This window comes from Lycorma delicatula, chromosome 9, assembly GCF_047948215.1.
Source record: "Lycorma delicatula isolate Av1 chromosome 9, ASM4794821v1, whole genome shotgun sequence".
NCBI lineage: Eukaryota > Metazoa > Arthropoda > Insecta > Hemiptera > Fulgoridae > Lycorma > Lycorma delicatula.
The window spans coordinates 35,424,077-35,433,538 of NC_134463.1; positions in this window are offsets into that span (position 1 = coordinate 35,424,077).

A 9,462-nucleotide genomic window follows, 5' to 3' on the forward strand; every position below is an offset into this window, starting at 1 on the left:
TTTATAAGCAACCTTAAGTCAGTAATATAAAAAAAAGAACTAAAACCCTTTTCATACATGATAATTTAACTGCATGAAAAATTCTACAATTCGATCTTTAAAGCCAGGAAGAGAAATTATATATTAATATACTACTAATAGCAAATATACTATCGTAATAATAATTATGCATAAAACTACCTAACAAAACCACGTATTTGAATGCATACTCATGCATATCTATACAAAATATAAGTTTGCACACATAAATGTGATTGTTATACTAACAGGAAAGTTAATTGGTAAATCATTAATTCAAATATTTGAAATTAAAAAAATTCACCTTTAATAATAACAGAAAGTTTAAAAACTTCTTTTCATATCTTTACATTAACATTAAATTACTAATCAACGACATAGAAATATTGTTTCTATGTTCAAGATATTTTTAAGAATATTAACTTGGCAAAGACAGTACTTGCAGATAAAAATTTTTGAAATACCAAACTATGTTTATACCATGTGATAGGAATACCATTAGAACAATTACACTAGGTACTTGGTGGAAGCAGAATATAAAACAATCTAAAATCATTAACAAATTTCATTAAATATAAAATTAAAGACAAGTTTTGGTTACATTGCATTTAGTAATTTATATCTAATTGTTTTGAGCCCATCTGTAATTGTTTTACCCATTTAAACAATTCTGAATTCAGTAATAAAATAATACAGAAACATTTTCTCAATAGTATATTTTAGATTGTTTTCACATTTTAATTGCGGTGCCTTTTAATTTTTTTTTTGTTGAACAGTTAAAAATCAAGAGTAAAATATAAATTACCTAATTCATAAAAATACCATATTCTTAACACAAATCTGTTGTTAAAAACATCTCATGCCCAACCAACATAAAACAGGGTAACAAAGAGCATTGGATCTTTATGATCCATGATCTGCATCCTCTTAAAAATCTATTGTTCTATTATTCTTACAATCTCTCACAATATAAAAATCATTGAATATTTACAAATAAGCATTTATCTTAAGAAAACTTAAGACAAATGCTACAATGAAAACAGGAAAATAAATTATTTCCCACACACTACTATAGTTCAAACATGAGGGTTCATTAGATAGTTAATTATTAAAAAAAATTATTTAATGAAAATATTTTTTACCATGTTCAAAACTATCATTTTGGGTCTATATTAAGACAACTGACAAAAATAACAGAAATATGTAATACTGTCAATTAAATACGGTATATTATTTTAAATCTCATTCATAAAAAATACCTTTCTCTTTTAGTGTAATATTAAGGGTAAGGGGTACCTGTTTAATTAAAAGGTAAAGCTATTGGTAAAAATTTTATAAGATAAATAAAAGGGAAGGAAATTTGAGAAAATACTTCCTTTTACTGTATAACAATCTATAGATTAATTTGAATTGTATTTGATTTACAATTAAAAATTACATTATTTTATAAAAGATTATGTAAATATTACAACTGTATAGCAATTATTATGTATAAAATGCTAAATATTACTAAAAATTATGTTAAAATGATAGAAAATGAGGTGTTCATTGTAAAGGCACCATTTCAAAATATTTTTCTATTTGAAAATAAAAAACTGTATCTTTATTCACTGTTAAATAATAGTAAACTGCAGAAAGCAACAAATATTGTAGAATTATAAAATAACAAGAATGTTGAAGGTATAAACCAAATGTTGTGATTAAAATATGTAACATAAAAAAATATTAATTAAAGCTTTCTTTGAATACAGCATAAGTTATTCAATAATAACAATTTTTTATTTGTAAATTGACATTGCAACCACAAGTATATGTAAAAGAATTAACAGTAATATGCAATAATAATAAATTACAGGTAATAATGTGATACATATAAAAGTGCACAAAAACATTATTTTTTTTGCTTTCAAGAAGATAAAAAATTTTTAAAATGGCACCCATAAAATGAATATGTAATGAAAAAAAGTAAAAAATAAGAACAATTAGGTTTTCTATAAAATAAAATAATTTATTTCAGAATAAAATTAATAAAACTTTATAATAAATAAGAATATCATTTTTGATAAATGGATGAAAATAAATTGACCTTAGGCTGCTATATAAATAATTATTCCCTAAGCAAGCTAGGGATAAATAATTCCAAAAACATAAAACTATCAAGAAATTCCGGATAAATAATTCCAAAAACATAAAACTATCAAGAAATTCCTAGTCTAAAATAGCTCAAAAATAAATCAAGAAAAATTTATAATTTAAACAAAACAAAAATCTACCATAATCAAACCTTATCAATCATTAATTAAAAAAAAAAAAAACAAAAAAAAAAAAAAACGTAAATAAGTAAGAAGATAAATAATCTATATTTTGCAATCATTATTAAATGTGTAGACTTTCTTTATACAACAGCTATTGAAACAATGGTGAGGATCGTATCTGCTTTAAGGATGTTAACTTATTTACTCAATAATATACAGGCAATCATATGGTTTAATAATTAACAAAATTATGTAAAACTAGTATCAAACATAATAAGAGAAATGCATTATTACTCACTCGTAAAATCACAGGATAACAAATAGCATGTTAATATGCAACAAAATTAAACTAAATAAAGCCAAAACTCCCATAAGGTAACTAAGCAAATATATATATACAAGTTTATCGACATAATTTCTATTTTTATAATAAGAAACTAATGACAAAAGCAACATTAACTTTCCACACTAAATTAATCAAATTAATATACATAACACACGTTAATGTTTTTAAACTTATTTATATAAATTTCTGATCAGCCAATGAAAAAGATTCTTTGACTTATTTTTTATAAGTGACCATTATTGTTCGTTATGCTGTAAGTAGTGAATAAACTTATTTTAATAAAATCTTATAAAAAAACATTTTAAATTGTAAAAATCATTTTTACAAAAAACTTAAAAAGATTGTCTTATTTTTATAAGAACTCAATTTATCAAAATTTGATGGGACCAGGAGTTATTTAGATGAATAATTCAGATGGAGGAGAAAATGCATTAAGCATATAGGGATTTAAAAACACAACATTTTATAATTACATGATTTTACTGACTAAAAATTATAAATATTACTCTACGTAAAAGTTTGTAATTTGTTTTTTAAAAGTTAAATATACGTAAAAATAAAACAATTTTGACTAATTTCAAAACTGACTAATTTTACAGTACATATATAAAGATATGGAATTATAATTCTTTACTGTAATTAATAACGACACAAAAAAATGTATCCTCTTAAAAACAAAATACAGAAACAAAAGATTGGAAGAACAGTGCAAGTAATCCAAGAGAAAAAGGTTTCTCTTATATAAACAAGAGTATTCTGTACATCATACTGTACATTAAAAAACTAAAACAGACCATTCTATTTTTTCTATTTTTTTTCCCTTATTACCTCAGTATCCTGGCCCCAAGGTTTGTAATATAACTGCTCTTACAAAATATATCTAAATAAACTATTAGTACTATTTATTTAGAATACAAAATTTCATTTACTTAGAGACAATTAATTATTACAATCATCTTACTAAGTTATGTAGATTTCTGTTTAAAAATATTTATTGCTAAAAAAAATTGTCTAAACTGGTTTACTGAATATACAAGATAGTTTGTAAAATCAAATGGAATCAGTTCCTAGTGTTAACATTTTTAAGCCTGAGGAAATTTCAGTCTTTTAAGAGAGCAGCACCCAACAGAAAAAAAATTGAGCAACAGTAAAATATTATATAAAGTGCCAATACTTAATCATAAAATGTACCAAAATGTTTCAATTTTTTTTATGTTTTACTTAACAAATGATTTCTGAATAAAAAGAAATAACATCTAAACTTAAGTTTAGAAGAAAATTGCAATTGCAAAATATGAGACTCTTGAATAAAACAACTGGCTACATATCCAATTTTAGTTAATAAACAAACAGAACATAAGCAACATTTTGATTCAACTATATAGTTGGAGCCATTGGCTGTTAACAAAATCAAACCAAGCTAAATGACTAATAACAAATGGGACCAGAAAAAAATACATACACATGGGCAATAAAAAACAATGGTTAAATTAATAGCTGAAAAGTGGAAAAAAGGAACTGTATTCTGTTTAGAAGTTCTACAAATGTTTTACTATTTCCTCAAAAATATTCAATCTTGATTATATGTTTATGCAGCCTGAATAGATAAGGTAAAAACTGAATTAAATGTAAATCACTGCATAAAAGATAAAATGTGTAGAGAATAAAAGAAATAAAATAAGTGTGATTTTGTAGAGAACATTTTTTATTTGTATGATATATACTGAGCTAACCAACTTCCCTAATATTTTATTAGGGATTTGCCACTTCTAAAAAAAAAATACATAAAAAAATAAAAACAGCAAAGTAATATTTGTTAAAAAAATATTAGTAAAAATTGACTTAACACATACATCATTCTAGTTATATTTATGACTAAAATACAATTACAAAAATTACATAAATTAACAATTAACTCATAATATTATGAAAAATTACAATGAACTAGTAATCAAATAAATGAACAATTACATAACTGAATATAATATTTTTAACAATAAATAAATAGGTATATACAACTCATTCTATTTAATAAAAAAAAAACTTTAATAAAAATAATATTATTAAATAATAACAAAGTAAAAAAATACAATTGAAGTTGTTAATTTTTTACTTTCAAAATAAAATATAATGAAAACCTATTTATCTAGAAGTAAACAAAAGTAAAAACTTATTACATTTACATTAAACACAGCAATTAATAAAAATAATTTTATTCTTTAATTATAAAACCAATTACATTTAATTTGGTTTATTAATCATAATAAAAAGAAATCTAAAACTAAAAGAATAGTATAATCAATTTTTAAGCACTATTATTAAAAATATTTAAGATATGGAATTACAACATACAAAAATATAATAAATTTTAGAGGGGGGAACAATGTAGTACCGGTATCACAAAAAAATGGGGATTTAATGTTGGATCATAAAAATCTCCAATAAATTAACCCTTAGCACTCAACTTTAAGGGGACCTGGATAGACTGTTTTCTCTTCTATTTCAGCATTACTCACCACTATTTTTAAGTTGTTATAATTTACTACAGTGAAAACCATTTGTTACATATTTTATTTATGTTGCAGTCTTTTAAAAACGTTTCATTAGCCCTACCTAAACTTATAAAGATTGATGACAGTTCTTTATACTTTTTTAATTTGTTAGATTATTTTAAATCAAGTTTATAAGTGGCTCCAGCTTCTACAAATAAAATTCCTGATATTGATTAAAAAATTATATTTTACAAACCCCCAAATAAATCTGCTACTGTAAAAAGCCTATACTTAAATACTGAGTTCCCATCTAGAGAGATTTTTGAAAAGCACCTAATAAAGTTTTTCACTTTTTTTCTGTCACCGGCTATTCAAGTGGAATAGATCTACTTTTCTATTTCTTTCTATATTATGTTTATTTTTTAGCTTTATAACATGTAAAACAGAAGTTACACTTCCTTATACAACTAAATTACTTAATCCTCAGGCACCTTAACATGAGGTCATCAACCCTTCTCCTATAACTAGATTTGCTATAAATTTCTCACTTTTCAATTTTTCAACATTCTACTTAAAAAACCATATTTCAAAAGCCTCTATTCCTATTGTCAATGTTAGCTACCATAAAGCACTTAACTCTATACAAATACATATTTTTTAAGAAACTTTTATTTGTAAATTAATGGTGGATCAGATCAGCAAATTTCTTTTCAGTATAAAAACTCTCCTAGGTTGGTGACAAACTGTTTTTTTCTTTTTAAGTTTCTCATAAGTTAACATGATAGGTGGATAAATTGTATTTTAAATACAATTAGAGAAAAATGGGTAGTGGAAACATTTGAGAGCTAAAGGTTTAAAAAATACTTTATTATATAAATCAATTTTTCTGCCAAGTTTATGGAATATATTCAACAAAATCTGTTTAAATTAATTATTTGTATTGTAATATAAACAGTGAAATGTATATTATTATGAAATGCCTAATTTCACAGAATAAAAACAACTTGATTAACATAAATTATTTACAGTTGTCTTAATGATTAATTAGATTTGACAGCTTTAATCCCTTACTGGTTTTTGATGAGAACTCATCATTAACTACCTTGATGAAATAACTCATCATCCACCTTTTTGCTGAAAAGTGCCTCTACGAAATAATTTGTCAATATGAATTGACCTGTTTTATTCTGATTTTTGACGATTTACTGCATGTGTAAATCTAGATCTATTTTTTACTCTAATTTAACAGTGAAGTGCTAGTAATATATCAGTTCTCTATTTTACATTCTTGTTTTAAATCCTTCTGAACAGCTATTACCATGTATTTGATTTCATTGTTTTGAATGTTCTGTAAGTTGTGTTCATGTTAATTTTATTATTTTTTGTGTTATTTATTGTATTCTTTTATAGTTTTTATAATTTTACTATTATTTTCATGTAATTTTCAGTCATTATTTTTACTTCCAAATGTTTGTATATCTGTGGATAAGATTGTACATAAATAACATAAAACAAAGTTTTACTATAATCTAATTTTAGTAATTTTTTATGTGAGAAAGCTACCTTCATATTATTATTTGAATTACTAGTGTTTTACAATATTATTGGTATGACAATTAGGTATTGTAAATGATATTTATTAGTACAACATGGCCTGTTCATCACATGTAAATGATAACTGATATAATTGAACTTTTAAATGATTTAGCTAATAGTGATTCTGATTTTCATGATAAGAAAAACAAATAGGTCCTCTTAAATTATTTATTTTTGTCATATTTCATTGCACAGATAAAAAATATGTAAAAAAAAAATGGGCAAAATGACAAAGGTTTAGTGAAAAAAAAGACATAATAATATGATATTCTGCTAAAATAAAGAATCGTTAAGATGTTAATAACCATGACTTATACAAACATTGCATTAACATAAGTTAATAAAAATGATGTATAACACCTTGATACTATATAAAGATTTATTCTGTAAATTCAAAAGCATCATATATGCTTTCTTTGGCAGTTATGACACCTACAAATCTTTACATATCAAGTATTACAACAAATTTTACAGAATAGCACATTATTACCAGAAGGAAAGGGAATTAAAAAAAAAATCATATTTTAATGGGCACTTCAGTTATTCATAGAATAAAGCTTTTATTTAATGAAATAATAGAATTAATATGTTAACATAAGCATAAAAATCTAAATATGAATAAATTCCACTTAGCAGGACAGCACTTAAATATTTTCATTGTTTTTATTTCATAAAATCTATATTAACAGGATAAACGAAAGTAGTGATAGTAATCATGATTCTGGGCTTTCACTAAGCTTTCTTCTGCAAACTGAAAGCTCAGCTGCCACATATCTGTATTATACAATACCATAACACAGTGTTACCAACATAATAAAAAATTACAGTAAATATTCTCCTATTTCCTCCTCCTATAATACTTGTTATTTCATTTCCAAGGACAGCATATCATAATTAGCTTTTAAAAATAAAGGGGATGATAAAATATAATATTAAAAAAATAAATCCATCAGCATAAATAATTAAAAACAACAGCTTCTCTTTTTTTCTAGGATAAAAATACCAACCCTGTATCCATCATTTTGTTTAATTACTAAATCTCTAATACAGTTACATTATTTGTATATAATTTCTATTATATATCATTATTTTAAATCATTAATATCAACTTTGACTAAAATACAATGCTATTAATTATTAATCAATTTTTAAACAAACAAATAAAATATTCACAAAAAATCCTATAAAAGTGGGTATATTATATCAGACGTGTTATACAAAGGAAGTAGAATAAATTACATTTGTTCAATGGATGACATAAAACATAATACTATAAGCCAAAAAAGATGTAAGGTATTTGGAAGACTGTTAAAAAAAATACCTGAAATAAAGCAAACCATTTTTTACAATAGAATAAAAATATGGTATAATTAACTATAACTTTAAAAAAAAACTGTTATTACTAAATAAATAAATACAGTTAACAAATTAAACAATATGTTTTATAAGTCAATACAGTCAGGTGTTGTGTATCTTTCATATATTTTAATATAACATCTTTGTAACACAAACAATAAACTTTATTAATTTAATTATTGAAAAACCCAAAAACCATACAGGTTTTAGGGTTTAAAAATAAAAACACAAAATCAATAAGAAATATCAAATATTACATTTTTTAGAGTTTCTTGTTCATTATAAAAAGAAATTCAATCATTAATTAATTTATAAAAATTCAATCAAAAGAACAGATATGAAAGCAAATGTGTAATTTTAAAATACTTAAAATTAATTTATTTAAAATAGCTAATAAACTTTACACTTTTCCATAACTATTCCAAATATATATAAAAATCTCCATTAACAGTTAATATAAAAATAGGAGTACACTTGTAAATATAAACAACAATAAACAGTAATAAACGGACTTAACAATGATAATAAGAGTAATTAATTATTATGGGTAACAAATTTAAGAAAGTGAACTAAAAAAAACCCTATTAACAAAAATGAAAGTACAAAATCACAATAATTAATATCTAAAAGATATGGTAAATACTTAAAAGCTATGAAGAAGACCAAAATAGTTACACTCAAGATGAGGTATGAGCGCAAGCAGACCACAACTGAGTAAGCCTTGGTTCTATTAATTCCATACTAACAGATTTGTTTTCCTCACTTCATAGGTCATTGTAAAGAATTATTATATAAATTAGAATGATATCCCTTGGTTGCATTAATTTGAAATAATGCATGCCGTGGAATTAGATCTGCATATTGAACAGACAGCAGTAATAGGCACTGTCATTTAACAGTTCTTTGGAACTTTTATAAATGATTCATTACAGAGTTGCATAATAAATAAATAAATAAAATAATGAATTCTTTTTTAACTGTATCAGTAATATTTTCAAAGGTCTTTACTTTTAAAAACAGAAATAGTCTATATAGAGCAGATTCTGACATCCATTTTAAATAAAACTTGTTTTAGTCCTGTGTCTATCTGTTAGTCAGTCTCCTTTATAAGTATTTTGTTAGTAAATATGTTTTCACTAATTCTTTTAATTTAAATAATTATGTAAATAAATTATTGATACAGCCAAGCAAAATTATCGATACCATAATTATTTTTAAATAGACTTTATAATCTTTTGAAAGATGGGGACCAAATTGATTATTCTACCCTTTTGGATGAATCTTCTGATTCTGTCATAATTAATTATACCTAAATTGAAATGTCTGTGAACATAGGGCATGATAAATGTGTGATTAACTGGGAAAAAATTCAGTGATACAAGTCAAATATTCAGTGATA